Below are 24,968 nucleotides of genomic sequence, written 5' to 3'. Positions count from 1 at the left end.
TGGAATGAAAGCTTAAGAGAGTCCGTATCAATTTACGTGTAAATTGGTACAGCCACTATGGAAAACAGTATGGAGGTTCCTCAAAAAAATAAGTGTAACTACCATATGATCCAGCAATCTCACTTCTGGGTATATATCTGAAGAAGATGAAAATCACCATCTTGTAGAGATAACTGCATTCCTACGTTAATTGCAGCATTATTCACAACAGCCAAGACATAGAAACAACTTAAGTGTCTGTGGACAGTTGAAAGGATAAGAGAAAATGTGGGATATGCTAAGTGAAATAAGTCAGAGAAAGACAAATACTGTGTGATCTCATTTATAGGTAGAATCTAAAAACAGTGAATTCATAGAAACAGAGAGTAGAATGGTGGTTGCTAGGGGCTGAGGGGTGAGGAAAATGGGGTGATGTTAGTCAAAGAGTACAAAGTTTCAGTTATAAGATGAATACGTGCTGGGGATCTAACATACGGTGTGGTGATGATAGTTAACGATACTGTATTGTATATTTCAAAGTTGCTATGAGAGTAGAGTTTTAATGTTCTCACCATAACAACAACAACAACAAAATGGTAATTACGTAAGGTAAAGGAAGTATTAACTAACCGTATTGTGGCAAACATTACACAATATGTACGTGTATCAAATCATCACATTGTATACCTTAAACTTACACAATGTAGTATGTCAATTACATCTCAACAAAGCTAGAAAGAAAAAGCTGAAGCGAGTCTGGGTATGTTTATTGAGGTCACTATCAAATAGCACTGCTTGTTTTTGCTTTGTCACCACATACACCGCCCCCCCCAATTATGTAGTATTTTAGGTATATATAAATCACATAAAACCATGTATAAATGTTTATAAATATACATATATACATCATTATTATGTAGTATTTTACTACATTATCAAAAACCCATAATAAACACTGCTGAGATGATACTCTATATTTTAACAAACTGGGAATGAGAGGAAGATGTTCAGAAATGGAGATATTGATATATATTCTTAGAATTTTTGGAGACTGACTAGGTGGGTTGGGGTGCTAAGTTGAATGCAGATTTTAAGACCATTTGACATTATACCCTCCCCAAAGAATGATCTGGGAATTCCATTTCTCAAAGTGGTGGGTGAAAGTGAAATAAGCTGAAAGTCCTTCCATACGTCCTGAGGTATGCATGGTGCATACCAAAAATTTCTACATTTTCTACACAAGGAATGAGCATTCTCTAACCCCTTTGCCTTTTCATATTTTAATTAACTTATAGTGATAAATCCTGATATGAATATAGAATAAGATAATAATTCAGTAGGCCATAATAATATAATTCAGTACTTCACAATAAAAAAGTTAATAAAAAGCAAAATGGAATGTGGTAGCTGAAACACAAAAATATATTTTTTTCCAAAATGATGTTTTACCCTTAGAAAAATAAGTAATAACCTTAAGTTCCAAAATACCTCCTCTTCTAAATTGGGACCTTTAGAAATAGTTGTAGCTCATGAATTTCTCCAAATTGTAAAAAATGACTTTAGAAAAATGGTTACATGGAAATATATCAGTATAAAGCCAGGAACAGTTAACTCAGTTCTACAATTAATAAAATATTTATAACCAGCTCTTTGAAGGAGAAATTTTGTTGTAGGAATACCTTAGTGTGTGAGGGTGTGAACTCTGGAACAAACTTCCCAGGTTCAAGGCCTGCCTCTGCCATTTACCAGTTGGGTGACCTCGGGCAAGTTACAGACATGTCTGTGCTTCAGTTTACTCATCTTAAAAATGGGGATAAAATAGGACTTAATTCCAAGTGCTCGTTAGGAGGATAAAATGAGGTTATAAGTACTTAGAACACATCCCTGGCACGTAGGGAGTTTTTGTGTAAGGGCGAGCTGTCATTATCAAAGCACGCAGGTTGCAAACTAGTTTCCTCCAGGCTGTTGACAACTTTTTTCAACATTTTAGTATCAAAAGAATGGTATAGATTTTTAGTTTTTCTTGACAAATAAAAAAATAATGTGGCTGTAAGGTAGCAGCGTTATTGGCTATAACCCTTCCCATTCCTGGGCCTGCTTCTCTCGTTCTGTTCAAGTTGACATCCATCCTTGGAGCCCTGAATGGAGCCACAGAACCTTGAAGGCCAAGAACCTTTCTGGGGCAGGACTTGTGCTGATGGGGACACCCCGGGCTGGGCATTCCTGCTCTCCTCTCCCCTCTTAAAATCAAGCGCTTTTTAAATAATATGTAAAAATGCCAAAGATTAAAGAAAAGTCAATGAAGACTAAATCAAATTAGTTCCATAAGATCTATAATGAAATGTCTTGAGAATGTTTTCTTTTTTCCTTTATTTCACGCTCTTGCTGCTCAGTGAGTTTCAACTGTCCTCGCCTTTGGCCCCATCCTGTGGTCGTTCATTCGTGTGCACTGTTTGTGCTGTTCTGTGAGAACAATCAAGATTTAGCCCTTAAAATTGCAGGTGAGTTAACTACCAGAAGACAGTTCCCAAGTAACTTCCATCCTCATACATTTGTCTGTTTTTTAATGCTCCCTTCGTTTCTTTAGTTTTGCTCTGCTTAATTAAAGTGACACTTGTTTTTCAGGTTCTTTTTCTGTGGATAAGACCCATGAGCCAGCTAGGCCAACAGAAAAAGAGTAACCATGAAGATAAATCTCTTCAGGGAAAACATCAGTGTTGAAATATTTCATTTTCACGCCATTACAAATGTGGTTTTAGCCCATGATACTCTGAACATCTAGATCCTATAACGATAAGAACATCAAACTAGATCTGATGTTACTTAATTTACCAGAACAAATAAGACGATTTTCAGGCACCTTTCTTGTCATCTGACATAATGAAAGGAGTATTTGTGGTTACATATGCATTGACACCCTGATGTTAAGGTGATAAAATTCTCAAATTTGTCTAAACTTATACTGTGTTTTCCTTTATTATATATATTATAAGATCTTAACAGAAATAGCGTTTTCCCTTAAATCGGTGACAAAATGTCACTCAGACTCACAAGGCTGACTCATTTTAAAACTTACTTTAGAAATGTGTTGCAGCGTTATGCATTAAATTACAGATTTAGATGATATTATTTATGGTTTTTCTGAATTGCAAGAAATAGATATGATAATAAAATGTTATACATTTCAGTATGTTCTGCTTCAAGTTGTCAGTTGATCATTTAATGGTAAACTTGTTTTTTTCTTTATATGTGATATTCAGATTAATTTTGAAGTTGACATTTTTGCACTGCATGGAATGTGTTCACTGCTTCAGTTCATCATAAATTATTTCATCCGTTTATAGCCTCCCTTAGGAAAAAACACTTTTAAATTTATAATTCCTGCCCTGAAATATCTCAGGAAACTTCATTTGTTTTGACACATAAAAACAGCAGCATACTAAAACTTTATTCAGGGGAAACACTTCCCCACCACATCTCTAAAAGTGTGACTTTTCAAATTCTGAGACAGGTAAAAAGATAGGCCAAGGTATCATCTTTATCATTTGATTTCTATTTTTGAAACTAAAGTAATATTATTAATTTTAGTTATTTTTAAACAAATGGATTTTTAAAATATAATCCATTCAATAGGTAACAAAATCTCTTTCAAAAATTAAAATAAATGAACACATAAATATGTATAGTCTGCAAAGCCTGCTTTCCATCAGCCTCCTTTTCCTATTTCCCTCCCCAGCCTTATCGAGACTGCTCTGCTTGGAAGGGTGGGTGAGGGGCAGTCAGGCAGAGTCCCCACAGAGGGAACATTTGAGCATACTTTCAAGGATGAGCATGTGCAGAGTGCTTCGTATCATGACGCAGCCCACCTTTGAAGAAAGCCCTGGGGGCAAATCAAGAGTATTTCTCTTCAATGGCAAAATGTCACGTTTGGATGAGAGAGTTGTGTAATGGACATTGACCACATCTGAGTTGCCGCATACTGTAGCAGGCAACGGCTGAAATGTATGAAGTGTTTTTCAAATTATTGACTTAAAAGTGAATCATTGGAAAATATTTTTCTTTTTTAGGTTTAGCAACAATTCAGCTGATTCTATTTACGATAATCTATTCTGGGTAATGAATTTTTTTTAAAAGAAGGTGAGAAATTTTGTGGGATTCAAAAAAGTGTTGACATTAGGTGGCTCAGCATGACTGAAACACTTATAGTTTGCATTGCAATGTCTTGACTTTATTAGTGGATCATTCTGTGAGATAAGTGAACTCAAAATTTCTCCTTCTACTCACTGTAGATTACCAGAGTGCTAAATCAGCAGAAGGGCTGAACATATTCAGAAAATTGTTTGTTTCACAATCTTTGGGTAGATAATTGCATTTAATGAAAAAGAAAATACAAATGGTTTTAATTAGAAAAGAATTAAATGTTAAATTTCGTATTTCTAAGAAATATTTTCACCTATACAACTTTTTGTGTTATATTTTATTTTTAAGATTCCAAAAAAAAATGGTGTCACTATTTTCTTCCATACTGAACTGACAGGCTTCACTTGTTTTGGAATTTTACTCTGTGAAATACTTTGTTATTCATTTTTTGAAGATCTTGAAAATAATTGTTGTTAAAAATTAGCCTAAGTTGGTTACTAAGTGAAACTGTGGATTATCCTTCTCTGAAGATGTTTAAAAATATGTTATCTATCTAGGCAAGCTGAGAGATGGTCTGCCTGATTCTGCCTATGAGTTAGTTAACCATTCATTCATTCATCCAGGAAATATTTTTTGACTATTACATACAAAATGCTAGAAATTCTCATTATTTATAAGATATGATAAACATGTATGCAAAAAAGGACTTGTTCTTTCAGCATTTGTTAAAGAAGTCACCTCAGAAGGAAGTGCAATTTAGGCGAATGGGTATGGGCTTTAGAGTCTGATGGGTCTGGGTTTGAATTTGGGCTCTGCGACACACTGGTTGTGTAATTTTTGACAAGTTATTCAATGTCCTGGTTTTGAATAGCAAACAAGATAAAACTTATAAGTACCTACAACAATGTCTGATAGAGGTAGACATTCAATAGTCACCATTACAGCCATGCAAACAGGCACGATTAATATAAACATTAGCTTATTTGCTCCTGTTCTAGTAAGGACTAGTCTCATCCATCTGGCTATTTCCACGACTATTTTGAAAGCATTATGGAATGTTGACTAATAAACAATTCCGTAGAATGATGATTGTTGATAATTATTCATATTTAAATAGTTTTAGTAAATGTTTATAATTGGTTAACACTTTAAAAAGGCAGTTCTGGGTGTGAGCAAGAAGACTGCTTTTGACATTGGGGAAGGAAGCTGTTAATAGCATTAAATTGCATTTAAACTTGCATGTTTTAAAATTTTTATGTAAAGAAAATAGTTCTAATGATTCTTTATTTTCCACTTATTTAGGTGAGAAAAAAAGAAATACAAGTAAGCTTAACAGATTCCTTTTATTTCTTTAGTGCTTTCCATAACTTATAAAACCTCATCATTAAACTTGACAACTCTTTTTCATATGTGTTAGGAGTTGACTTCTCCATACTTCTCAGATACTCAGTTCTGACATGTTGGACATTGTTTTCTGCCTTTCATCCTTTGCTTTGGAAACAACTTATGTGGAAATAATGTCTATAAGGTATTATTGTGCTGTAGTCACGTATGTCCTTTTCTCTCCCTGTTGATAATTGAGATATGACAAGGAAATAATTATTACATCAATATTCTTTTGTTTTACAAGAGACAGTATCAGACTGTCAGGTTTGAAGTGTTCTTAAAAAATCTTGGATCACTCGGGTCCTGGTCATTTCAAGACTACGGAATCTAATGTAAATTGGAGAGATTCAATTATTGAAAATAAATCTGGGTTCACTCTAATATTGACTTGGGCTTATTCCAGGGGCCTAACATCATCCTTGGCCTCTCCTTTGGAGAAACCAGTTCCCTAAATGTATTCCTAGACCTGATGTCATAATCTTTGTACTGAAGGATTATCTACATTTATTTAGATGTCCAGAGACGTCTCCCGACAGAAGATATCCTGAGTGCTATGAACCATTCTCTGTGGTTTTGGTGGGTAATTGTGGGGCGTCTCAGCTTTGCACTTTCCATTGGTAACATCTGCTTTTCTCATATGCTTTGGGTATATAGAAAAGATCTCTAGAGGATGTCAAATGCCCTTATTCCTTTCCTGGATATTCTTTAAGGTATATTTTCAAACTTCCCCACTAATTAAATTCTTCCTTTTCCTTTTCCTGTTTAAAAACTTCATTGTGTTATGCAAAATGAAGGCCTTGATTTCAGGGAAATGGGCTACATTATCATTTACTCTGAATTGTCAAAATAGGAAGTGATTCCACCAAATAAGAAAAGAAACATGCATAAAATCTGTACTCATTTTGAAAATGTAGGCAGCGGCGTTCAGCATGAAGCAGCGGTTGAAAGTTGTGGAGAGGTGGGAAAGAGACCAGAACATACAAGCCTGTTACTTATTTGGAGATGCTTGGTCTTTGCCTACCAATTTTTAAAATTATGATCTATGTTACCTGAGCTGAAGATGACAACCTAGATGTTTTGTTAGCAGTTTTATGGTCCATTTAGTTCATTTACAGTTGAAATGTACTGAAAACATCCTAAAAGTCGGGCCTGATCATTTTGCCTCCCACATTTGCTGCCTAGGTTGCTAACTACTGTTCTGAATGGGGTTTCCATAATCATCCAACTTTACGACGTTCATCTGTATGCATGTTTCTCCAAATAGTCTAAGGGGTCACCATCACTGGTCATAATGGTGTCTCCTTACAATCTGTATCAGCCGTTTTAAAGGAAGATTAGCCATTAAAATGTCATTCCAAATTTGAAAAGTTTCAGCATATGAATAGTAGTTTTTCTCACATTTGAATGAATGTTCTTTAGAAAAAAATCAACCACATGATAATCAGAATATGCCTAAAGGGTAACATGCTTAAATTTACTTTTACAAAACAGAACTGACGTGATTTCAATTTCATAACAGATCATACTTCAGCCCTAATGATCACATAAGCAATTAGCAAAAGCCAAGTGGAGTTCATTCTGATACATTGACCATATCTTATATTTAAAATACAATTTTTGGTTAGAATACTGAGTCTCCAAACATGCCATCACTCAGAGTCATGCATGATAATAGTTTTGCTAGATTTTCTTGCCCTAATGATTTGCTTCTAAATTATTTTGCTTTAATTTTTATTATTCTAAACTTCAAATTTTTACTAAAGTTTTAAATGATCTTTATCAGTTCTAGCAATGATAACAGACAGTGTCTTTGAGAACTTATATCTGCCAAACTGTGCTAACTTAGAACTTTACATCGATCGTCTCATTTAAACATCACTAAACTATAAAACAAGTAATGTCATTATCTCCATTTTACATTTGAGAAAAATTGAAATACAGAGAAGTTAAGTGATTTGCCTAAAGATATAGGGACATTGGTGAGTCTAGGATTCAAACCCACATCAGGCTAAGTCAGCATTCTTATCCATGATCATTTTAGTTGCCAAATAAAAAGTAGGGTTCATATTTCTTTTAACAAACAATTTTAAGGTTGAATGCATTATTGTTCATATTTTTTATGAACATCTGAAGAAAATCATTATTTTGGTTTGAGAATAAAACTTTATAAGATTTAAATACATTGGGAGTTGCTTCTCATTTTTTAATATAAAATTTGTCAACAAATTTTATTGGATAGACAAGTAGACAAGTGACCATTATTCTTAGAAGCCTATTTAGAATAGTTATATATATATACATGTGTGCGGCATGTGGTATATGGGAACTCTCTGCACTTTCCACTCAATTTTGCTGTGAATCTAAAACTGCTCTAAAAAATCAAGTGCATTAAAAGAATAGCTGCCTATTTGAATTGTGACTAAAAATATTTGAGAGAAAACTCTTCTTTAAATACTTTTCAGTCTTTTCCTCTGAAGTGCCTCTAAAGGCAGAGAAGAGTGAATTTTAATCTTAGGGGTTTAGTGTTGCATCAATCTGGGTCCAATCAGGAAAGAGAAACCACATAATAATTTGAACAGGGAAAGCTAATACAAAGAGTGATTAACTATAACAGTGGATTGGAGCAATGAGAGGTTGGTTAAGAAGAAGTAAAGATACTTCTAAGAAATATAGGAATGGCAGGTGTAAGGAGCAACCAGTATCCACAGGGCTGAGATAGGGCACCAGAGTGTTCAACGAAGAGGCCTGCAGGGCTGAGATTCAGACTTTGTTGGAGAGGGCTCAGCTGTGGCTCACTGAATGGTGGAGAAGTCATGTGGTGCCATGCCAATGAGACCTTGATGGAAATTAGTCTTTGGGGATTTACTGAAATCTGCCCTCTAGGGTGCTTGGGACAGGTGTGCATGGGGACGTGTCTCCCCAGAAGCACTCTGCTACAAGATCACCCCTGGAGGGTGCCAAGGAAAACTGCTGGCTGCTGAGCACTGCAGGAGCCAAATGCTGGAGAAGTGGGATGTGCTTCAGAAGCCCTGTGCTGGGTAAGCCACCAGCACTGCAGAAGCTGGGCCCTGAGGAAGCTGCATGCATTGCAGGAACTTGGCCAGGAAGCAACCAGAACCAGGAAGAAAAACCCTTTCCTTCTTCAATGCCTTTCTAATATCCTCTACTGTAAAAGCATAACATCATGTCAGTGGGCAAAGGAAAAGCATTTAAAAGGCCCATATCTGTTTTCACAGAGCAGGCAGTGAAGGGTGAATTTGGACCAAAGAAGCAATAAATCGATAATTGGCACAGGTGGCATAACCAAAAATGGTTGCCTTATGAGTGTAATCTTTTTGGAAGTCTGTTCAGAAGAGAATTTGTGAGGAGACACTGGATGAGCTTGCCCTTCTCTTCCGCAGAATCTGAAGTGGCAGCTGACTATGTTTCCTTGGCACGCCACTTGACCAGCTGTCCACACTGCCGCTGCCTTCCCTCAGCCACAGGTACTGCCCCCAAGCCCAGCAAAGTGACTGAACACTAACTAGTTTTTGGACACACTTGTTTATGTATTACTTTTTTAGCCAATCCCATAAAAAATGGAGAAATATTAAAAGAACATATGAAATGGCATAAAGCCCATTCATGAACTGGTCTGATTGATACACTGGTTTGCGGGGGAGGGGGTGACGGTGTAGAAGTAGATATGGCCTGAAGATTATGATTCTACACTGCTGGAAAATATTAGAATCTCTCAGTTTATTCCGTCAGACTTATATTTAGTCCATTTTTAATTTTGACTCAGGCCCCCTTGTAGTCACTTACAGGCCCTCCCTCCTCCTAATATGGTTTGATTTATTAGTTTTTATAAATTGCAAATATAATGTATGGTTGTTAGTACAGGTCAAAAAAACAAAAAACAAAGTGAATAAAGAAACAAGTAGTAATTCTCTACCCTTTCTGAGATAGCTAATTGTATCAGTTTGATGTGCATCATGCCAAATATTTTTCTATGGTCTTAAGAACATGTATTTATTATTTTCTATAATCAATTATGTGTGTATATGTATGTATGTATATATATAATATTTTTGTTTTTTTTACAAAAATCAGTGTATTAGACATTTCACAAGGACCATAAAGCAGATGGAACTTACTTTTTTAATAGCTGCATGATATTCCATATTATGGATACACAAGTCTCCTTCTGATGATAATCTGGCTGTCTCTAAATTATTGTCACTACAACCAGTGCACAGCAGGGCGTTTTGAGGCCAATGCTTTTAAGTTTTAAGATATACATACAAGCATATGTAGTATTAAAACTGGCTGTCATGAAAGGATAAGACCCTGTCTCAAGAAAAATTTATGACAAAGAGCTTTTAAAAAGATGATTTTTCCTGTAAGACTGCTCTTCTGATACTTATTCCTATTTCCACTTTGTTGATGAGCATGTTTGTTTAAATTTTATCAGAAGACCTTCTGAAATCATAAACTCAAGATGCTTATTTCTTATCAACCATTATTTACCAAAGAATGTTAGAAAACATTTCCAGGATTTGGTTCCTAAAAAAGTCATGTTGAGGATGGCTTAATGTTTGGTGATTGAATCTATTTAAAATTCGTTTTTTTATTTTTAATGATTTATTCCACTAATTTTCTAGATATAGAAGTTATGTGAATGCTGCTAGTAGAGGAGAAAGAAAAACCTGAAGGGAAATTGGATTTTCAGGAATGAAAATGTAAAGCACTAAGTAGTTCAGTAGCATTTAGCCTGCGAAAATTTTAAGTAGGTCTTCATATTTTATTTCACTATATGACATGTATTCAAGTTGGATGAATGTGGCAGATGCTACATGTATACTTACTACAAAACTACCCAGTAGCAATTTATAATTCAGCAGACTTCATTCTATTAGTAACTTTTTATTATTTGTATGAATTAGCTGTGCTTCTCTTCCTAAGTGTCATGGCTTCTCTATGATTGAGGATCTTATAGCTACTCTTTGTTTTCCTTTGGTCATTTTAACTAAATTTAAACTGTTGGTCCGATCTTTCATAGCCTGTTTCAGTACTTGTAAATAATGCTGTTTTATCTCTTCCCTTTTCTAATTATGTCCATTCAAGACACTTAGGCTTAAATTAAATTAAGGGAGACATATTTGGACTGCTACAGATGGACTAGACATTTATATGTGCAAATTGGCTAAACTTCTAACATCCATTTATTTCTGTATTTGGCCTAGAATGTGGAAACAGATATAGCAGAAATGATCCCAAATGTTCTAAAAAGTTGGATTATATTGGAGCAGTGTTTGACTAACCTGAAGGAGAAAATGCAATTGACATTGATTGACATAGTGCCCACTTTGAAAATAACCAGGAATCTATTTAACAAAAATAAAAAAGGAAATACTGTTTAAATCCCATATTTTTGTCAAGGACATTCAATTTTATTATTGTAAACATCATTTAAAAATGAATGTTCTCTTGAAAAATGAAGAAAGAAGCATTATAAAACATGACAATTTCACCAGTGGGTAAAATTATAGCAAGCAAAATTTGGATATGAACTAAAGTTTTGCTTAGAAATTTTTTAACAAAACAGTCTCTCAAACTTGACAGGGAGGAGGGAGAGGATGTATAGCTTTGGAGAGCAAATACATTAGCCAATCACTTTCAATATAAGAAAACTCAATATACCAATTATGAAGTTTTAAAAATCTAGTAATTAAAAGACCACAGGTGGGTTTCTATAAGCCTCAAACTTAACCCTCTACACACTTGAAAGCAATAGTACTGAATTTCTCAATTATATTTTAAACTTCTGCTACTTGATTCCAATATTTATTTGAAAACGTGATCTTTCAATGTACTTCTGCTGTTTATAATCATCCAAAAACATTTATGAACATTGATCACTTGCTAAATACTATATGCTATATGCTTGCAGCACTCAAGCTAGACTTACATTTTGCTGGGAGGCCATGAATGAAGAATTTCAATTCAAGATTAAATGAAGCTCGACAAAATATTTCTTGGTTTATAAAGTATCACTTTTCTACTCTCCTAGGAATCAATTCCTATCCTGTTTAAATCATGCAATCTCTTTGACCTGCAGCTTTATCGTGCAACAATTTTGGAACACTTATAGTCAAAATGGCAGGTTGGGCTGATGTTGGAAAGCACACTCCTTCATTACATATGCATAGAATTACAGAAAAACTATTAACATTTCATAGCTATTGTAAAATTACATAGCTGAATTTTAAAAGAAGTTGATTAAATCTCCAGCTGTTGCAAACCAAGCAGGAACAAGCAATAGTAGGTAGGAGTTGGAGCTGTGTGGCCCACACGGTAAATACTTTTGGGACTGAAGCTTTAATGGCAACATAACAGCAAGGTTCAAGATCGCAGGCCATGTACAGGAGAGGCTAGTCCTCAGCTTTTTCCAGAAAAACCAGGAGGTGCAAATATGTAACCCCACTGGAAATACTCTTCTTATCTCAGCATCAAGTGTAGATTATAGTCACTTATCCTGGACCATGTATGGAAATACTGTCAAGAAGCCTTAAACTTTTTTTTTTTTTTTTGAGGAAGATTGGCCCTGAGCTAACATCTATTGCCAATCTTCCCCCATTTGTTTTCTTTTTTTCTCCCCACAGCCCCAGTACATAGTTGTCTATCCTAGTTGTAGGTCATTCTGGTTTTTCTATGTGGGACCCCTCCTCAGCATGGCTTGATGAGCAGTGAGTAGGTCCGCGCCCAGGATCCGAACAGCGAACCCCGGGCCACTGATGTGGATTGTGCAAACTTAACTGCTATGCCACTGAGCCAGCCCCAAGAAGCCCTAGACTTTTATGATCCTTGTGGAAACTCTGAGCCAAGAAATTAATGGAAATGCATTCTGAAATCAGTGAATACTGTATCCCTCAATAGAGGCAACAACACAATTGTCTCCAAGAAAAGGTCTCCTTAATAAAAAGTACATACAGTATCTCTACAAAAGACAATTAGATTCCCACAGGGACCTGCTCTTCCACTCGTGAACGCAAAGCTACTATAGGACTTGCCCTCTTGAAAAACACAACTAGAAAATAGGAAAATTATATAAAAAAACTGTCTTCACACATTGGTTAACAGGCAGCACACGACCGTGATTCCTGACAGGAGGGAAGCAAATGAGGTGAGTCCTATGGTTGCCCTCAGCTTTCTGCCTGGAGGCAATTTGTAGATTGCAGTAAGGGGAAGATCCTAATGAGTTCTTAATGGGTTGAAAAGACCAATACCAGAGATCAGGAAGCCAAGATGGCTAGAATTTGCTGGGCAGAGATGAGGTTGCTATGCATACAAAGCACTGTAGAAATCTGTGTATGGGTCCCCTTGAGTCTTTGAATGAACACAAATCTGTGCATGTAGAGTTGGAACTTTGTTAGGCCAGGTAAAGAAAAACTGTCAGAGAAAGAAAAATTAGTGGAGAACTGTAAGACGAACAACTCTCAGAACTTACGGAGGGCGAGGAATTATTTGAATTTCTACCAGCCAGAGTAGAGAGATCTCACTGAGTGCATGGAGCGTTCAAGAGAAATCTCATGGGGCTGGCCCAGTGGTGCAAGTGGTTAAGTGCATGCGCTCCGCTTCCGTGGCCCGGAGTTCGCAGGTTCAGATCCTGGGCACGCACCAACGCACCGCTTGTCAAGCCATGCTGTGGTGGCGTCCCATATAAAGTGGAGGAAGATGGGCACAGATGTTAGCTCAGGGCCAGTTTTCCTCAGAGAAACAAAAAAAGAGGAGGATTGGCATCAGATGTTGGCTCAGGACTGATCTTCTTCACAAAAGAAAAAAAAAAAGAGAAATCTCAGAAGGGTTATGCATTAGTGTGGACTAAGCTAGCCCCAGAGTAAAGGTGATTCTAGATCCACTCTAAAAAAGTTTAAAAACAAGTGTAAAAATATCATGCTGATCTGCAAGTAATTTAAATCCCTTCCAGAACAATGTCCATTCTTTAAAGGTATACAGTGAAATTCAGCACTCAACAATATAAAATTCATAATGTTTGGCATCCAAAGAAGAATTACTAGACATTCAAAGAAAGCAGGAAAGGGGCCGGCCTAGTGGCACAAGCAGTTAAGTGTGCGTGCTCTGCTGCGGCGGCCCGGGGTTAGCCGGTTCGGATCCCGGGCGCACACCAATGCACCGCTTGTTAGGCCATGCTGTGGCGGCATCCCATATAAAGTAGAGGAAGATGGGCATGGATGTTAGCCCAGGGCCAGTCTTCCTCAGCAAAAAAGAGGAGGATTGGCATTGAATGATAGCTCAGGGCTGATCTTCCTCACCAAAAAAAAAAAAAAAAAAGCAGGAAAATATGGTCTTTAATTTGGACAAACTTCTGTCAATAAAAACAGACACAGAGGGCTGGCCCCATGGCTTAGCGGTTAAGTGCGCGCTCTCTGCTACTGGCGGCCCGGGTTCGGATCCTGGCTGTGTACCGCCGCACCGCTTCTCCGGCCATGCTGAGGCTGTGTCCCACATATGACAACTAGAAGGATGTGCAGCTATGACATACAACTATCTACTGGGGCTTTGGGGGGAAAATAAATAAAATTAAAAAAAAAAAACAGACACAGAAATAGCAATGATAATGGAGCTAGCATACAAGACTTTAAAACACTTTTATACACACACATACACACCAAATGTATTTAAAGATTTAAAGGAAAACAAGAACATAATGAGAGAAAGAAAGATAAAAAATGAACCAAATGGAACTTCTAAAAATAAAACTTTTTTTTTTTTTGGATTTGCATTCTTTCTAGAAGTAGCTTCCAAGAACATAGGACTCATCTCTGGCTACATGGATTGCAAGAGACTTTCAAGGAGGTCTAATACAGAAATAAGGCATAAGTTTTCCTATCAACGTATCAGTATAAACAAATATGATCTATCATTCAAATTATAAAGTAAAATCTCTCCTGATTCATAGTCCAGATGAAGGTCCATCCATCTGCTGCCAGATGCTAGATCCCATATACTGCCTGCATTAGTCTGATGATGGAATTGCCAACATGCATTCCTGGCGAATGGTGCTGTATTAGCATTTCCAGGCAAAGATTCTTTACATATGCCAAAGGACCACACACCTGTGCCTCTTACTTCTACCTGCCAAAAACGCCTGCCAGCATCAAATCCCTCAGAACCCAGGACTGTGTAAAAAGTCAATGGACTGAAACCGGGAGGACAGTTTGGTTTCCTCATATCAAACATCATACTTTTTCTATTTTCTGAGTTAATAAGTTTGTGGTGGGAAGTTTTCAAATATAGTGTCAAAATGCCTGAAATGTGCTGAACATTTTTTGCTGGCTTAAATATTGTAGAGAGACACCGCAACTCTCTGTCCTAAATTCATATGAAAAGACTGTTGGGGTTTTCAGGTTCTCATACTTGTAGATCCTTTCAAGCCCATCAGTAACCCCATATCTGCCTGGAAACACTTCTCTGTTAGTTCACAAAGCAGATTTTTTTAATGTGAAAATAGGATCTGGAGTTTGTCTTTTGTTATCAGCGAGGTCTTTTTCATCAACCTTCTCTTCCATAAGTAGCCTGGCATGAATTGCATCCTGCTCCTTTGGGAAGAAATGCTTAAGTCCTTCAAATTTAGAGTGTAATTACCTCCTCCACTTTCCCACCTTTCTTCTCCCTCTAAAAGATGGTGAGATTTGCATTTCTAACCCCTTTCAGCCTCTTCAACCTGCTTTCTCAGGGGCTCAATGTAGCTTTTGAGCTTCCTCCTGTGACTAGCTGCAGCTTTCTCAATGGGTGTCAGGGTGTGATCAAGGTGGTCGGAGGAGACCTTGCATTGGGGACACAACAGCTCCAGGTCCTCCTCACAGAACAAGGTCGGAACCTGATTGTGCTTCTCACATGGGGGTTTCCTCTTCCAGCAGTTTCCTCTTGTTCCTTGTGGTGGGAAGCTGCTTAACTAGGGTCACTGGTTCTCTCAGATAATCCAGGTCAACTGGCCAGCTGGCTCCTAATTGGAAGTGGGCCAGGTAGGTTGTGAAGGACATTGTGCAGGGAGGGTTTCTATCTAAGGAAGTTCTCTTTAAAAAGTTCTAGTTCTCCATGAGCTAGGAAAAGAGAGAAGCTGATGTCTCCTCAGTCCTCACTCTCCCTCATGGAAGGTAGCAGAAATTTCCAAGAAGAGTCACAACCAATGTCTAGTCTTCCTGTCACCTCCCCCTGTATTTAATGCCCCCTTGAAGTGAAGGTCAACTGTGGAGTCCTCATGGTCAGAAACAAAGCACAATTCCAAGTCACTCTATAGTTTCTGTGGCCAGTGATGCACTCAACTGCTGATGCTCTGCTCAGGTCTTGGTCCTGTGCTGGAAGTTTAGGGGGAGCTGCACTCTGTCTTCAAGGCTAGGGGGCTGCTAGCAGCTCCACCCACCTGGGACTGTGGGTTCCTCCCTTCATCACAGAGCAGTTGGGTCTTCCTTGATCCAGGTTAGAAGACACCACACAGCCCACATTCTCTGTTCACTGTTATGGTCAAAATCTCTAAAAATAAAACTTTTATAGAATGGAATAGCCTACAAATTAGACATCGCAGAAGAAAAAATTAATGATTTGAAATATAGCAATATAAATATTCTAAATGAAACAGAGAAAAGACTGAAAATAAAAATAAACAGTTTATTTTATGTATAGTGACCTAAAGCAGCCTCACACACACACGCATGCACACACACACACGCACGCGCACACACGCACACACACATTATTGGAGTCCCAGAAGGATAGGAGAACAGAAAAATATGTAAACAAATAGTGGCCAAAATATTTTCAAAATTGGTGAAAACTAGACATCCAGATATCTAAGAAGCTCAAACAAACCCAAGCAGGATAAACACAAATAAAATTACAGCAAGGCACACTATAAACTGTTGTAAACTAGTGATAAAAAGAAAATATTAAAGACAATCATAAGAAAAAATAAAGACTATGCACAGAGGAATTATGGAAAAAAAAACTGCTTGATTCTCATCAGAAACTAATCAAGCCAAGATACATTGAAATGACATACAAGTGCTAAAAGGGATGGTATAGAATTCTATATCTAGTGCTATAAATTGAATGTTTGTGTCCCCCAAAATTCATATTGAATTCTAATTTCTAATTCTAAATTCTGATTTCACATTGAATACTAATGACCAAAGTGGTAGTATTAGGAGGTGGAACCTTTAGGAGTGATCAGATCACGAGGGCAGAGGTCTCATGAATTGGATTAGTGCCTGTATAAAGGAGGCCCCAGACAGAGCCTTTACTTCTTCCACCTTGTGTAGACATAGCAAGAATTTGGCAGTCTGCAACCTGGAAGAAGGCTTTCACCAGAAACTTATCATGCTGACACTCCAATCTTGGACTGCCAGACTTCAAAACTGTGAGAAATAAATTTCTGTTGTTTATAAGCCATGCAGTCTGTGATATTTTGTTATAGCAGCCCAAACAGACTAAGACATCCAGTGAAAATATTTTTCATAAGCAAAGACAAAGTAAAGACTTTTTAGACAAAAGCAAAGTTTAGAAAATTCATTGCCAGCAGAACTTTATTATAAGAAATGTTCTAGTAAGTTCTTCAGGCAGAAGGGAAATTATATGAGGTAGAATCTTGGATTGATTCAAGAAAAGAATGAAGAATCAAAGAATGAAGAGCACCAGGAACGAAAAATGAATGAATATAAAATATATATTATCTTATTTTTAAATGCTTTAAAAGACATTCAGCTGCCTAAAGCATAATAGTGACAATGTGTGGGTTTTGTAACATTTGTTGAAGTAAAATGTATGTGGAAGTAAATAGCAAAAAGATAATAGTACAAAGAACAAGGGGAAAAGGGAGTATATTATTGTAAGTACCTTGTATGTGAAGTGGTATAATATTCTCTGAAGATACACTGTGACAAATTAAAGATGTATATTGGTAACATTAGATAAAACACTAAAAAAATTATAGAAGTAGACCTGACAATAAGCCAATTGTGAAAATAAAATGGAATACTAATAAAATAATCAATCCAAAAGAAAAATAGGAAAAAAGGCATAAGAACAGATGGGACAAATGGAAAATAAAGAGAAAGATAGTAGATTTAAATCATATTGATGATAACATTAAATATAAATGGCGTAAACACTCCATGAGACAAAGAACACAGGACAAGGGAAATTTTTAAAAGTTTTGAACTGAATGTAAATGAAATTACAACATATAAAAATTACTTAGACATAGCTAAAACAATGATTTGAGGAAAACGTATAGTTTTAAAGGATTGTATTAAAAAGAAGAAATGTCTAAAAATTGTTGATTTAAATTTGCATTTAGAAACCACAAAAGGAAGAGCAAGTTAAATCCAAGGTAAAAGGAAAGAAAATAAAAAAAAAAATATCAGAAATTAACACAGAAAAACAATAGAGAAATATTAATGAACCCCAAATCTAGTTCTTTCAAAAATAATCAATGAAATTGATAAATCTCTGCCTATATTGATCAAGAAAAAACTAAAAGGAACTAAATTGTCAATATCAAAAATAAAAGTAGGAACACCACTATAGATTTCACAGATTTTGAAAGGATAAAAAGGTAATAGTATAAACAATTATATGTGAATAAATTTGACAGTGTGGATGACATGAACAATTTCCTTGAAAAACATAAATGACCAAAACTGATTCAAGAAGAAATAGAACACCTAAGTGGCTTTCTTCAATTAAATAAACTTAATTTTTAGTTAAAATCCTTCCCAGGAAGACAACTCCAGGCCAACATAATATCACTGTTGAAGTCTATCAAAGATTTAAGGAAGAAACTCAAGAAACACAAACTCTTTCTGAAAATAAAGGAGGAGGGATACTTCAAAACTCATTTTACAACTTTAATATTACCTTGAAAGCAAAACCAAGGACATCACAGGAAAAGAAAACTACAGATGGATCTCTGTCATGAACATATATTCAAAATCCGTAACAAATATTTTCAAATTGAATCCAGCAATATATAAAATGGAAAATACATCATTGCAAAGTGAAATTTATCTCAGGAATGCAGAGCTGATTTAACATTCAAAAACCAATGGAACAGAACAAAGGAGAAAAACTGTATGTTATCTCAATAGATGCAGAAAACACGTTGGTGAAAATTCAATACCTTTTCACGATTTTTAAAAAACTAGGAATAGAAGGAAATTTCTACAGTATGATAAAAAGACATCTATCTATCTATCTATCTATCTATCTATCTATCTATCTATCTATCTATCTGTCTATCCATCCATCCATCCATCCATCCACCCACCCACCCACCCACCCATCCCTCCATCCATCCATTCATCCATCCTACAACTAACATAATAATAAAAGACAAAATGCTTTCCCTATTACATCAGGAACAAAGCAAGGCTATCCACTCTCACTATTTCTATTCAACATTGTACTGCAGGTCCAAGCATGTGTGATAAAGCAAGAAAAAGAATTAAGAGGCACAGAGATTGGAAAGGAAAAAATAAATGATCTTTGTTCACAGACAGCATGGTGCTGTATGTTGAAAATCCTAAAGAATCTACAAGAATCTTTTAAACCTAATAGGTAAGTTTAGCAGGGTTGTAGGATACAAAGTTAATATAAAAAACCAATTGTATTTATATATAATAGCAATGAACAATTAAAAAAATAGGATTTACCGTAGCATTTACTACAGCACCCAAAATCATTAAATACATAGTGATAAATGGTATAAAATACGTTTAAGACATGTACACTGAAAACTATAAAATATTGACGAGAGAAATTAAGACCCTGAATAATTGGAGACATATGTATCATATTCATGGATTGGAATACTCAATATTGTTAAGATTATAATTCTTCCCAAATTGATCAATAAATTCAAAATAATCCCAATCAAAATCTCATTAGGCTGTTTGGTAGAAATTGACATGCCCATTAAAAGATTTGTATAGAAATGCAAAGGAGTTTTGAAAAAGGTGGACCAATTTAGAAGACTTATACTACTTGATTTTGAGTCTTACAGTAAAACTACAGTAATTAAAATAATGTAGTATTGACGAAAGTATAGTTATGTAGGAAAAGGAATAGAATTGATAGTCCAAATATAAACTACACATGTATGTTTATTTGACATTTTTTTGAGGAAGATTGGCCCTGAGCTAACATCTGTTGCCAGTCTTCCTCTTTTTTATTTTCTCTCCCCAAAGCCCCAGTACATAGTTGCATATCCTAGTTGTAGGTCCTGTTTATTTGATTTTTGACAAAGGCAGCAAAGCAATTCCTTGGGGAAAAGGTAGTCTTTTCACCAAATGGTGCTGGCTCTACTGGATATCAATATGAAAAAAGTAAATCTTAACCCTTATCTTATACCACACACAAAAGTTAAGTCAAATGGATTATAGGCATAAGTGGAAAAGCTAAAGCGATACACCTTTTAGAGGAAAACATAGGAGAAAATCATTGTGACCTTGTGTCAGGCAAAGATTCTTAGATAGGATACAAAAAGCATGACCTGTAAGAGAAAAGAATCAATAAATTGGACTTCATCAAATTTGAAACCTTTTGCTCTGTCAAAGACACCTTTAAGAAAATGGGAGAAGGGCCGCCCCGTGGCTTAGCGGTTAAGTGGGCGCGCTCCGCTACTGGCGGCCTGGGTTCGGATCCTGGGTGCACGCCGATGCACTTCTTCTCCAGCCATGCTGAGGCCGCGTCCCACATACAGCAACTAGAAGGATGTGCAACTATGACATACAACTATCTACTGGGGCTTTGGGGAAAAAAAAGGAGGAGGATTGGCAATAGATGTTAGCTCAGAGCCGGTGTTCCTCAGCAAAAAGAGGAGGATTAGCATGATTGTTAGCTCAGGGCTGATCTTCCTCACAAAAAAAAAAAGAAGAAAGAAAATGGAAAAAAATATTTACAAAACATACACCTGTCAAAAGACTTGTGTCCAAACAAAGTTTACAACCCAACAGTAAGAAGAGAAACAATGCAATTAAAAGATAGGCAGAAATTTTGAGGAGGCTTTCCAAAAGATGATATAAAAATGACCAATAAGCACATAAATAGGTGGTCCATGTTATTGGTCATCAGAGAAATGCAGATTAAAACCACAATGAGATACCACTACATACCCATCAGAATGCTAAAATTAAAAAGGCCAACAACGTTAAGTCTGGGCTGAGAGGTGGTGAAGGGGCGCAAATGAAACCCTCATACATTGCTGGTGGAAATGTGAAATAGCACAACCACTATGGAAAAGAGTTTAGCAATGTCTTACAAAGTTAAACAGATGTCTTTTTACATTACCCAGGAATTTCACTCCTAGGTATTTATTCAAGAGGAATAAAAATAAATGCCCACAAACATACATAAAGATGGACATGGATGTTCATAGAAGATAAAAAGTGAAAAAAAAAAAAAAAAACCCAAATATCCATCAACTGGTGAATGGATAAACAAAATGTGTTACATCCATACAATGGAATATTACTCAGTAATAGAAGTAATGAACTATTGATATACATAAAACATGGATAAATCTCAAAAGCATTATGCTATGTAAAAGAAGCCAGAAACAAAAAGTACATACTGTATCGTTCTACTCATCTGACATTCTAGAAAAAGACAAAGCTAGTCTATAACAATAGAAAGCATATCAGTGGTTTCATGGGGTTGGAAGTGGGATAATTGACTGCAAGGGGTCAGGAGGGATCTTTTTTGGGTACTAGGAATGTTCTATATATTAAATACGTGGTACTCTTTATTGTGTGTAAATTATATCTCAATAGTGCTGATTATGAAGATTTTAAAAATATAATTACCACAGAAGGTGTGCTCACAGAAAAATGTTGCAAAGAACACAAAGAAGTAAAATGCCACGAAAGACAGTCAATAGATGCAGGATATAGGATAAATCACATCCAACTCCAAATAAAATTAAGGATTTGGACTGGGTGTATGTTGTACTCCTGTGGAGTACATACACACACATAGATATACACACTCATGTCTTAAATTTCCCAAATCTTTTGTCAGCTTTATTTGAGCAAACATATATATTTTAGGGGCTTTGGAACTTATACTCTCTTGAAAAATAAATCTACTTATGATATGATATGATACTATGGGGCAGCTTCAAGCATAACTAACAATATCTTGACATGCCATCTGTGCTTGCTGGCAAGGTAGGTGTACAACCACTTGATGAACAAATACTAATGAGGAATATTTTATGTGTAACATGCTCTGATCAGCACTTTGGAATTCTAAAACTTTTATGGTCTTTGCTCTCAAGCAGTCTCCAAGCTTAGTTACAAAGACCGGACTGAAAAAGAATAAAGCCAAAGGTACATTTTGCGTGCACATTACATAGGATAGACAGAAGACAATACAGTCGTAGAAGTTCAGAAGAAGGATGCTCACCAGATCACTGTTTCCCAGAGTGTGGGTCCTGTCTCCGGGTTGTTCCCAGAGGATTTTAGTCGTGACATGAATGAACTTCAACCCAAAGAAGTCATTCCTTCGTGCAATTCTCTTCTAATCCCCAGACAATCCGGTCAAGGAGAAAGTCTGAATTTGGTGCTATCACCTCTTTAATGTCTCCCTAGTATTTACTAACCTCTCTCTCTCTTTTTACAATGAAAAAGCAGAATCAGGATCAGCACCTTTGGCAGAAAACAGCATTTGGCAAAAAAAATTTAAAAATTATTTAGTTTACATTTTATTCTCTTGATACTTACCTTTTATTTATGATCAATAATTGTTTTCCACTGACTGAATTTGTATCTCATGTGTAAAACTTCTCATATTTTCTACTTCCTCTTCATTTATATTACTCTGAAAATCTATGAGGACACAAACCAAAGCAGAATTTTAATAAGAACAACAGAGCCCAAACAAAAGAAACTGTTTGAGCAACTTTTAAAAAAAGGCAGACATTATTTGCAAGATTTCAAATCAAAAACTTTGGTATTCTTCAAGCTTTTTGATACTATTTTTATGGTAATGAAGCAAAATGGAATATACTCACACATAACAGACAATCCTTTAACAAAACAAAAACTTTAACTTCTGCTTTAAAAATACTGACTATACTGATTTGTGTCTGACTCATTGGTGACACTTTGAATTTAGGAAGTTGAACTCCTTTTGAAATAGTAGGAAAAAGTCAGTTTTTATCCTTGGGGGATTCTGATGTCAGTAGGGTTAAATGTCCTAAAATTCAGGTTTTCATATCAGTTATCCAAAGTGTAAGAAAAAGAAGTGAATGAAACAGAATTAATAAATAACATTAAAAAGTCACAGATTACTAAAGCCCTCACTACTCATAGAGAATAGATTACTCTTATAAGTGACTTTTAATTTTTAATATAATAGCAGCTCATTATAGTTGTGATATTTATTTCACTTTTCCTTTTTTCCGAGAAACTAGATTTCAAAACCTAGTATACTACCATATGCTTAATGATGCCTAATAAATATCTTTGGTAAAAATGTGAGATGTTTTTCAAAAATGGATGAAAAGTTTTAGGAAACTCAGCTTTGCCCAAAAAATAGCTTTATACTTGTCCCCACATTTATGTTTGTAACATTTCTTAAACAAATCCTCCATGTAATACTGACCAATATTGTGTTCTATGATATGTATGCTTGACCAGAAATTTTGAGAAATTTCCTCTATTACATAGTTCAACTTTCAGTTACCGTATAAACTTGAGAAAACAACTTCACATTTAGTAGCTTATTACAAATCTATTTTAATCCTTGGAATAATCTTCCCCTTTCTGTTCTATTTTTGTGACGAAAGCTGGGAGGAGGGGTGGGATTTCTTCCTCTGCTCTACTCAGCACAGTCTTACTGACTTCTCTAATTTTTTTGGATCCTTCGTTCAATCGCTGTCCGGGAGAGATACCCACTTTGTTCCACATACACTTTACAAGGACATTTTCCTGTTGAACTTTTTTCATGGATTTATCTGCATCCATCGACATAGAGATTTTGGTGTCATAAGTTTCAAGAAAAGAAAATAAAGCTTTTGTACTCACATCTCTAATGACTTCTTTAGTCTGAAATACAACTATTTTAGTGCATGAACAAAAGTATTTTAGCTCATTTTAGAATAGTCACTGATATGTTGCCATGTATAATACTGTGCTTATAATTAGTCAAGGGATAAGACTGGATATTAAAGGTTATTGAATAGGCAGGAGAAAATAATGCTGTTTAGTCACAATACTATTTCTACTGCTTGAGACTCATAGCTGTCAATAAGACATCTTTCCCCCTTCCCATAGGATTTCAGTAACTACTGAGTTAATTTATTATATAAGAACTAAACTGAGACAGAAGAGATGGCTGATATTACATGAGATGTCTGAAGATAAGGTCAACAACAACAAAACTTGCAGAGAGAAAATACACACAGTAATTAATAGGACTTCAATATGTTTTTTCACTTTCTTTGGGTAGTTTTCTTACAGGAAAAATTCTCTTTAGAGTAGGTTAAAAAAACTTTTTGAAATCAGTTTTAATTTATTTTTGATGAGATTGATTTTCCTTTTTTTTTTTAAAGACTTTCATTAGGGAAGAAGTCAAGATGGTGGTGTAGGCAGACTCTGAACTCACCTCCTCCCACAGACACAGCCTATTTACAACTACTCTTGGAGAAATTACCCTTGAGAGAGAGCTGAAAACTGGATAAAAGGAATGCCTGCAAGAAATGACAGTCCTAATTGAGGTGGAAGAGGCAGAAATTCCCTACTGGAGAGAAAAAATGCCGCCTTCACAAGCCACAATGCTTCACGGCCACCTGGGAATAGCCCAAAGTTATGCAGCCTTCCATGGAGGAGTGGGGGACCTGAGCTGGGGAGCGTGCCTTCCATAGGCATTTTTTGGACCCAGCACAACCAAGATGAGTGTCATAATATCTGGCTTTGCTGGCCACTAACAACAATGGGGAATACTCCCAGAAAAGCTGAGTCACAAAGAAATTAAAGTTGGCTCTTAAAGGGCCCATACACAAATTCACCCATTTTGGAAAGCAACCTAAAATCACCAGAAAGAAAGGTGCACAGTCCTTTGGTGAAAAGAGACTCACCTGATAGGCTTTGGGTACATCTCGGTGAGAGGTGAGATCTCTCCAGGGACTGCAGCCATTGTTGTGATCTGGTGTGGATGTGCTGACACAGATGCTGGCAGACACCATTGAGTTCTCCCAGAGGGCTGCTAGCCCAGGGTCTGCCCCACCCACTAGAGCACTGATTTAATCCAGCTCAGCAAGGGCAGGCAGTCTGCCCTAGGTACTGGTCCCACCCAACAACAAACCCTAGCCCTCAGGCAACTTGTGGGCCTGCTACATGAGCTGCCTGGATTCTCTGCAGCCTGGCGAGTGGGTCCACTTCTGTGGGGCAGGGTGTGCACAA

The 24,968-nt window shown here is 36.3% G+C and overlaps 1 long non-coding RNA gene across 6 annotated transcripts in view; it reads right to left on the bottom strand.

The window, feature by feature from the left end:
• LOC131394997 (uncharacterized) overlaps positions 1-24,765 on the bottom strand; it is a 29,585-nt gene extending 4,820 nt beyond the window's left edge. For 3 of the 6 annotated variants that reach the window (XR_009216267.1, XR_009216261.1, XR_009216263.1), the window contains exons 1-3: positions 24,644-24,765; positions 22,287-22,391; positions 21,970-22,116 (exon numbers count right to left, since the gene is read on the bottom strand). This is a non-coding gene — a long non-coding RNA (uncharacterized LOC131394997). Of the gene's footprint in view, positions 1-14,170; positions 16,074-21,530; positions 22,117-22,286; positions 22,392-24,643 lie in introns of those variants that run through there. The other 3 variants (XR_009216281.1, XR_009216258.1, XR_009216280.1) reach the window with 3 other exon arrangements.
• Positions 24,766-24,968: the final 203 nt, after the last annotated feature.

The sequence above is a fragment of the Diceros bicornis genome, chromosome 1 (genome assembly GCF_020826845.1).
Source record: "Diceros bicornis minor isolate mBicDic1 chromosome 1, mDicBic1.mat.cur, whole genome shotgun sequence".
NCBI lineage: Eukaryota > Metazoa > Chordata > Mammalia > Perissodactyla > Rhinocerotidae > Diceros > Diceros bicornis.
Note: the sequence above shows the minus strand (reverse complement) of the source record. Positions and strands in the feature narration are given on the sequence as shown.